This window comes from Python bivittatus, unplaced genomic scaffold (assembly GCF_059951505.1).
Source record: "Python bivittatus isolate LINGU-HERP-01145 unplaced genomic scaffold, Pbiv_v1 ctg000470_np1212, whole genome shotgun sequence".
Classification (NCBI taxonomy): Eukaryota; Metazoa; Chordata; class Lepidosauria; order Squamata; family Pythonidae; genus Python; species Python bivittatus.
Genome location: NW_028277065.1, coordinates 3358770 through 3368589, shown reverse-complemented (window position 1 = coordinate 3368589; position 9820 = coordinate 3358770). Strand labels below are relative to the sequence as shown.

Sequence of the window (9820 nt, the reverse complement as noted above, 5' to 3'; positions counted from 1 at the left end):
AGGACCAATTTTCCCAAATTAGGGTGAGTTCCTAAATAGGGTTACTAACCTTAACCTTACTAATGATCTCACCCATGCTTTAAATTTAGCTTAACCTTTTGAAACCAAGAGAAGGTGCTTACAGTGCCATCATATAATTGCATTTGTAACATCCATTTAGTATCCAAGTTGTACTGTTCCTCCTTCTATTTTCTCTCCCAAAGGTAATGAATTAATATAAAATCATGGATTACAAAGAGTATTTATGAGTGTTCTCTTTCAACCATGTTTCAAGATATCATGTAAATCTCAATGGAGTGGAACCAGAGTGAAATCACTGAATTCATCCTGCTGGGATTTGGAAATCTCCATCATCTGCGGATTTCCCTGTTTCTGGTATTTCTGGTGATCTACATCTTGACCATGGCCGCCAATGTCCTCATCATCCTTCTGATAGTGTCTGATCAACATCTTCATACACCAATGTACTTTTTTCTGGTCAACTTGTCCTGCTTAGAAATGTTCTGTAGCTCAACCACTCTACCCAAAATGCTGACTTGTCTCTTGACAGGGAACAAGACTATCTCTGTTCAAGGATGTTTTACACAAGTTTATTTCTTACCTTTTTTATTAGTACAGAATGTTATCTCCTTTCTGTAATGTCCTATGATCGTTTCTTAGCTATTTGCAAGCCTCTCCATTATGCTACTCTTATGAATAGTAAATTCTGTATCCAGTTAGCTGGTTGCTCTTGGATCAATGGCATATTATTTACTTCTCTATATTTGTTTTTGATATTACAACTGCATTTTTGTGGTGTCAGTGAAATTGATCATTTCTTCTGCGAGTCTCTTTCATTGCTTAAAATCTCATGCAGTGATATCAGCTTTGTAAAATATGCCAGTATAGTCCTGAGTTTTGGATTCACTTTCCCTCCTTTTCTTTTGATTCTGATCTCTTACATGTACATTATTGCTGCCATTTTAAAAATCCCATCAGCCATAGGCAGACAAAAGGCCTTTTCCACTTGTTCTTCTCATGTCACAGTTGTTTCTGTTTTCTATGGGGCATTAATCATTGTATACCTTACACCAAAGACTAAAGCAATCAGAGAGCTTAACAAATATTTTTCCCTGATGTATACTGTCCTGTCACCCTTAATCAATCCCTTTGTTTATAGTCTGAGAAACAAGGATGTCAAGAAAGCTTTGAGGAAGTTCCAGGAAGATTTTAGAAGGAAAACTGCTAAATTAGAGATTTAAAACTTGTAACCTCTTTAAGCATGCAAATAAACATGGGAAAACAAACTAAAACAAGTGGATAATTCAACCATATAGTAATTTTAAACCATCTCTCCAAGTCAATATTGACCTGTTCCCACTACCTATGTCAACTTCTACTATTGTCACTTCATATATTTCCCACCAGACAAAATTGAATCCCCATTTCAGAAAAGAATGAAAGTTACATTTTTTCCCCTGATTCTTCCCACTAGACAGTCAGAGAAGATTGATAAACTGTAGCAATAACAGAGGCTTGAGGGGGAGGAGTTTCTTGGAATTATCATTAATTCCCTGGAATTAGGAATGTTTGCCTAAAACAGATTATCTAGATCCATTTACATTAAGATTCAGGGCTTGTTCTAAAACAGAGATCCTACTATCTCTGTCAATTACTAATGGAGGAATTGGACAGAGGAATTGGACAGGGGAAAGTGTCAATATTCTGTCAAGATGCTATCAACTATGAGTACCTACTAGTGATAGGACTATGTGGTAATTGCTTATGATGTTCCCATTGTATTTTGATTATTTAAATATACATGAATCCCCCAGAAAAAGAAGCCTGTAGTCTAAGCTTTGATGCCATCGGTAGGAAACATTATTGTATAGAATTTTAATTTCATTATTCTATGGTGTAGATTTCAGGGTGGTCCATGTTTTGTTATCACTGACCATAAATAAATAAATAAATAAATAAATATCTACCTACTGATACTGTCAGAGTTTGAAATCAGTATCTGATATCAATAATGGTTTGTAGTAAAACAAACTTAATTGAAACTTAATCTATAAATTATACAGATGTTTTTGATAAACTGAAAAGTAGATAAATAATTAAGGATACAACCTGTGATGCATAAGGTTATGTTTCTTTTGAATAGCTGAAGACTTTACTCCTAAACCTGCATGTCCAAGGTCTGTTGGTGGCCAAGAATATGTTTGCTTAGCTGAAATTTGGTTGCAGTAACATAGGCTTTATTTCCTATGACTGCACAAAGGATTTGAAGGGTGCTTCACTCACACTAGCACACATACAGTAGTGAAGCATTCTTTTAGAAGAATGCATTTGTTTGCATTGCGTACAACCATAATCCTAGGGACTCCTGGTGTTTAGCAATGCTAAAAAACTTCCATTAAAACATCCATAGTAAAAACAATATCATAGAGTAGGTAGTAATATGAGATGACCACATACTTAGGAAGGCTCACTGTGGTTGCTCTTAGTGTCTTCCCAGGATGCCTGTTCAGGAATGAACAGTTAATAGTTTCACTGGCCTGTAACTGAACCACAACAACTGTGCACGCACATATTGGTGGAGAAGATCCTTGAATCCCTTGAAACAATCATAGCAAGACTTTCAGATGAAACAGATGCCTCACTATGTTTATGGAGGGGCCCTTTGCAATGAACCCCTGAATGTTCCACACAGCCCAATTCTGTATATTTTGTATGGGTAATTGCAGTAGCTCTGTAGAAACTCTTTTCCCAATAGCTAGCTAGCTAGTTAAACAAATAATCAGGACATTTCATTTGGCCCATATAATAGTAATTCTAGTAACTGGTATAGTCCTAGAGAACATGACTGTCCAGTTACAAGTTTCACCGACTACTGGTCTATTTTTAGTACACATTTAAAATGCCAGTTATGAACTACAAAACTATAAACAACTGGAGAACAAGTTATTTTAAAGGCCAATGTGACTCTTCCTGCTTTTTAAGATCTGTAGGAGAAGTCCCCTCTCTTCCCCAATATTAGCAGAGGCAGATTTAAGAGAAGCATCTGATAAAGATTTCTTTCTGGTTGTCCCAAGGCTCTGTAGCTGCTTGCATAAAGAACCGACACATGCCTGCCTGCATATACGGAGAATTGTAGAAGTCTGTCTGTAGAAGACAGAGGGAATGGCTATGAAGGACAGGAGGAAGAGCCTCTAACAAGGCAATGGCCAGATAGGTCAAGAAAATTTTGAGAGAAAACATCTCAGACAAACCTCTCCCTAGTTCACATGAAGATAAAGTGAGGGAAGGGAAAGCACATTCAGACTTACAAAATTCTGTTACTAAAGCTGTTAAAATAAAAGTAGTCCTAACCTATATGGCATTGGTTTCTTAGTTTGGCCTATCTTGTTGGGCTGACACAGCATGCATGTATCCATCTCTCTTTCTCTTTCTCTTTTCTTTGATACAGCCGAGCTTCTGTAAATGACCGCTCCCAAGAAATAAGGAGGATGAATCATGCAAGTGCTAGTCCACAATGCAGTTCAATTAATAGATTTGGGTACCAGCTGGGTCCAACGTTTTTAATCTTGGATATAAAGGGCCTCCACTCTTCAAAAGATTAAATTCTGCTTCTCCTGCAATGAATGTAAATATTATTTTAACAAACAAACAAGTGTCTTTCAACAGTGGAGGGAAAACTTTGGATCCAGGCCAATAGACTCAGTTTGGATTTTGTTACACTTAGGGTAATTATGAATCCCATAATATTCTAAGTATAATTAAATCTCAATCTAACTTAGTGAATAGCGAGAAAAGAGTAGCTTTCAAGCATCATTTATAAACTGATTGATGTATACAAAAATTGGTATGATGTATTTGATATTATTGAGGGAAAAGAAAATTGATGCTGTTTTATTCAGACATTTTCTGGAATGTCAACATTCAGTTCCATGCCTACAGATTTTTCCACTGACTATAGATAATAATTGTCTGTATAGCCTTCCTTGACAATTAGTCTCTTGTGTTGCCAACTATTTTTACTGAAGTTAAATGATTCCCAAAGGGAGACTTCTGCTTGATATGGTATGAGATATAAACAAAAAAAATCAGGGATAGATTCATATCAAATAATTTTACCTCCATGAAAATGGGTAAAAGGAAGACACTGTACAATTTGTTTCCTGGGACTAGGGGGAATTTCAGTGAATAATTTTGCCATGGTAAAGGTATGTACCACATTGTCTTCTTCATATTTCTCACAAATAATTTTTTTTATTATTATTAGCAATACATCAACTATTATTTTTAAATGTTTTCCCAAGAACATTTAATTATTGAAAAGTACTTTAAGATCTTTCATGTGAGTGCAGATTTAAAGTGGCTATGCTCAGATATTGAATATAAATCCATGCAATATTTAGGTCAGGGGCATGCAGTATTTTTGCAGAAGGAAAACACTAAAAATAAACACTGGAAATCAAATCATTATGAAAAATTAAGTAATTTATTTCCTAAAATGAACATATTGAAGAATTAATGTATCTAATTCTCCCATGGTAATTGATTGGACTCTATAATGTTCTCCTAGAATGTGACATAGTCCCAATAATATTAATAATGATGATGACATGGTACAATTTTGGAGATGGGCAGAATATTTTGGCAGCCATAGTTTTGACAAATATCTTCCATCAGTGGTAATATTTATTCCAAAGAAAAATCTCCATTAATGCCAGTAGAAACTTCCATGCTGAGGGTAATACTAGCCAAGACAGATAAATTTATTTGCCAGTATCAAGGCCAAGAAATGGTAAAACTTTCTTTTTCTGCTCATCATAAACTTCCTCACATGGGTAAGTGTTCTTACTTTTATACCTATTTTAAGTGATGTAGTTGCTAATGACATTTTTAGCATTATCCCTAATTTCACGTTTCGGTCATTTTATTTAGATTTAATTCCCTCCTGTATGCAAATACCATACCCATGAATGCGAATATTTCTATTGGGTTCAAGACATCCTGTGTTTCTTCATGCAGATGAGATATGATATTTCATTGCTGAGATAATCTTCATGGTGGGAGGTAAAAAAGTTAGTGCAGATTGTGGAGAGGAAAGGGAAAAACGGGCAGCATTGGGCCATTCTATGATTATCCCAAGTGTGTTCATAATTTAATGAGTCTGCTAATTGGATTTCGAAAAAGAAGTTACACTATGAGAAAGCCAAAATCATCTTTTATTCTGTTCGTATCTTATATCCTGAAATGCATTTATTTTATTCATTTAATATATTCCCATCAGTTCTTATGAAAGTTATTTATATATTTATTTGAAATCATTTTAAAGCAGCATACAAATAATTGGATTCTGTCTTTGAAATTATTTAGTGTCTTTTAATTTCTAACTGAATTCCTTTTCTCTGAAATAGATTGTGCTTATTGATAGCATGCTGTTTCCAGGCTGTTTCCAAAGCTTCATCTCTCATGTTATCTGGGAAACAGTAGGAAATTGTCAACCAAATGTCTTATGTCCCATTCCGAAAAGAAAGTTTCAGATAAAGTCTTATGCACCAGCTCGCCCTTCCTTCCTTCCTTCCTTCCTTCCTTCCTTCCTTCCTTCCTTCCTTCCTTCCTTCCTTCCTTCCTTCCTTCCTTCCTTCCTTCCTTCCTTCCTTCCTTCCCTCCCTCCCTCCCTCCTGTATTAAAGAGACATTCGTTCTAGACTCATCTCACCATTACTGCATAAATACCCAGGGCAGACAGGACAATTCTACACCCCCCTGCTGCTTTCAGATACCAACCTGCTACAGCATATAATGTTGCCAGATTCTGCACAGCAGCGATTAAAATTTGCCAGATGATGACCTGCACCATAAACTAGTCTTAATGAGCATCTAGTTTGTTATACTAGAGTGCTCTCTAATTTGATTAACCTTTATGCCTTCATTTTTAATATCTTCTAGCTTTTCATAATTTTTCTTTTAGATCCCTATTAGATATACATTTTCTATTTTATATCTTTTAGCTTTTTATTATTATTTTTCTGAAGTATTTTCTATGTTTTTTAAACTGACTGTACCTCAGTCTCTTTATGCTGGTCTTTGACTGTAATAAAGATTCTTTCTTTCTTTCTTTCTTTCTTTCTTTCTTTCTTTCTTTCTTTCTTTCTTTCTTTCTTTCTTTCTTTTTTGTAATTAGAACAAAACTTTAACAGATACTTCTAGAAATATAAGCATCATATAAAATCACTTAGGAATCTCATGTTTAAAAATTATTCCAGGAACCAACATTAATTTATAAGGAGCATAATGTGGAGAAATCAGACTGAAATCACAGAATTTATTCTTCTTGGATTTGGAGAATTCCATCATCTGCAGATCTTTCTGTTTCTAATTTTTCTGGTAATATATATTATGACCATGGCTGCCAACATTATCACTGTTCTTCTGATAGTGAATGATCAATGTCTGCATACCCCAATGTACTTCTTCTTGGGAAATTTTTTCCTCCTTGGAGACGTTCTACAGCTCAACCATCCTGCCCAGGATTCTAGCTAGCCTTCTTACAGGAGATAAGACAATCTCTGTTTCAGGATTTATTACACAGCTATATTTCTTTGCATTCCTGATTAGTACAGAGTGCTATCTCCTCTCTGTGATGTCATACGATAGGTACTTAGCTGTCTGCAAACCTCTCCATTATGCAACATTTATGAATATGAGGCTTTGCATTCAATTAGTTCTTGCCTCTTGGTTGAATAGCATGGTGTTTATGTCTGTATTTTTAGGTATGGTCTTAAAAATACAATTCTGTGGTCCACATGAAATCGATCATTTCTATTGTGATTCTCTCCCACTCGTAAAACTTTCCTGCCATCACATCAGCCTTGTGAAAAATGTCACAATAATAGTTTCATTCATCTTTACTTTTCCCCCTTTTCTTTTGACATTGACATCTTATGCATATATTATTATTACTATCCTGAAAATTCCAACCACAACTGGGAGACAAAGGACTTTTGCTACATGTTCTTCTCATTTAATTGTTGTCTCTATTTTCTATGGGGCCTTAATAATTGTATATCTAATACCCAAAACTGAAACCATAAACCTCAATAAACTAGCTTCTGTCCTTTACACAGTCCTTCCACCCATAGCTAACCCCCTCATATATAGCCTGAGAAACAAAGATGTCAAAGAAGCTATGAAAAAGGTGGTGGCAAATATTCTACAAAATCCATTTGTGAATTGGAGATTGAAGTCTAGGTAGTTTCTTTCTATTTATAGATACATGAACAGAAAATAGATGACTTATCATGGAAATGAGACTGTACAAAGCACTTTTCCTCTCAACATTATTTGTCCTGGTAGGAAGGAGAAACAACCTTTCTCAGCTGAGAGTTGTATGTGGGCTTTGAATGGCATGCTAGGTTGTTTTCCAGCCAAGATAGGACTATGTCAAAAACTGGAAAGGATTATGGAAAAAGTTAAACTTGGTTTTATTAAATGTAATTATTAATTAAATTAAATTCTTAAATAAAATAAAATACAGCTGATGATGATTACTTCCTAAACATTTAATAGTGACCTACTTCTGCCACATTAAATATTACATTTCAGCAAATTTGGGAAGGGATCTGGGACCATGCAGAATGCTTAAAAGGGCTCCTGTGTATATTACTCAGTGACTATAGATTGTACATCTCTGTCAAACAGGTAACGATAAGTATAATGTGATACCATAGGTTTTGGGATAATCAAATCAAAGATTGTGTAGAGAAATATAAAAGGGATGTGATTTGAATAGATTTCACATGAATAAATTTATACTAATAATAAGACTGTAGGGTAAGATAGGTATGAAGAACATAAGTAGGAAAATAGAAACAAGCATAGAATTGGCATTAAGATGAGAAGAAATAGGACTTTAATTTTGCATAATAAAACCAAATGAATTCTTTGTGTCATGATCCATTCCAAATTAAAAACAAAGCAAAACAAACAAAAACCTAACATTGTTATATCCCTATTATTAACCGATTGTATTATTATCATTATCATTTATATTGCATATTTATATACATTTAAATATATATTTATATTATATATTGCATATATATATATATACATTTACTGTAAATAAATATAAAGAGCCTGGCTTGGGGCCATGTTATTTGAAGGAATGCCTTTTCCCAGTTTTACCTGCCTGACCCACCAGATTGGGGATGCAGGGTATGTTACATGCCCCCCCCCCATTATGGAAGTCCATTTAGTGGGACTGAGAAGAAGGGCCTTCTCCGTGGTGGCTCCCTCCTTGGGGAACATCATCCCCACAGAGATAAGACCGGCCCCCACCTTGATACTCTTCCGCAAGGCCCTGAAGACATGGTTTTGCCAGTGGGCCTGAGAATCCCAGATTGACTGAGAGCCCATCAAATGACTAGAGTAAATGCATTGTCGCCAGGGAGGTGGGGTGGTGGAGTGGGTTTTGTATTTGGGATTTTTATTCCTGTAAGCCACCCAGAGGCACTGTGAGTGAGGTGGGTGGCCATATAAATTGCTTAAATAAATGAATGAAAATAAATTTAATTATAACCAGTTTTGAGAATCAGATTCCACTTTTTGGGGGGGGGGATGCTTTTATTACGTTTTTTTTTTTTAAAGAAGATAAAAACTAATACTAATATAAAATGAGAAAAAGAAGAAAAGAAAAAAGAGTATCCTCTTTGTGGTATCCTCTGCAGTTCCTGCAGTGCCAGTTGCCATTGTTAAGCAAATACCGCATGGTTCCTTCAATGAGGACCTTACATGAACACAATTTCCAACTTCCTGTCTGCTTCTCCATTGACTTTGCTTATGGGAAACAGGCAGGGAAGATTGGAAATTGCAATCACGTGATGGCAGCTCGCTGTGACATTGTAATTGGAAGCTGGGTTTACATACATTTCCTCAGACATTGATCTGATATTCTTGCTTTCCAGAAATATAATAAGGATGGCTTCCTTTTGGGATCATCAGAATATAAAACTTGCAAAAAAAAAAAAAAAGTATTTGCATAGGATTGTGCAACTAAGTTTTATTCATGTACTAGAGGCTTTATGAAATGGGAAATGAGTGCGGACAGGATTCATTTAGGAAACACTCATAGCCACATAACAAACACAGATAACGTGATTGAAAACAAAGTAGATGCAGGAATCTAAGGGGAAAATTTCTGTGCAGTTTTGTATAAAGAAATAAGAATTGTTCCTCAATCCATTAGTGGTTAATGGTTAATTAAACATGATCTAATCAATCTGATCTAAATCAATACAACAAGGACCTCACATGAACACAATTTCCCACTTCCTCCCTGCTTCTCCGTTGACTTTGCTTGTGGGAACATTGGAAATTGCAATGATGTGACCGCAGCTCACTGTGACATTGTAACTGCAAGCCAGGTAACATACATTGCAGACATTGATTTGATATTCTTGCTCTCTAGAAATAAAATTAGGATGGCTCCCCCTGGGAACACTCAGAATTTAAAACTTTGAAAGAAGCAAAAAAAAAAAAAAGTATTTGCATAGGATTGTGCAACTAACTTTCATCCATGTGCTAGAGTCTTTGTGCAATGGAAATGAGTGTGAACAGGCTTCATTTAGGAAACAACAGAAAACACTCATAGCCACATAACAAATATAGCACGATTGAAAATAAAGCAGATGCACCAGAAATTGGAGACACAAAGTCTGTAAGGGACTCGGCTGTAGCGATTGTACTCAGTAAAGTTTTCTTCAGTTTTTCTAACTGAGGAAAGATATTATCCAGTTCATGGTAAAAACTTAAAAGCACTAATAAACCTG

General features: G+C 35.4%; 2 pseudogenes; both read left to right on the top strand.

The window, feature by feature from the left end:
* The first annotated feature begins 291 nt into the window (after positions 1–291).
* On the top strand, positions 292–1241 carry LOC148215639 (olfactory receptor 2AP1-like; annotated as a pseudogene).
* A 5043-nt stretch (positions 1242–6284) lies between these two features.
* LOC148215638 (olfactory receptor 2AP1-like) lies at positions 6285–7245 on the top strand (annotated as a pseudogene).
* Positions 7246–9820: the final 2575 nt, after the last annotated feature.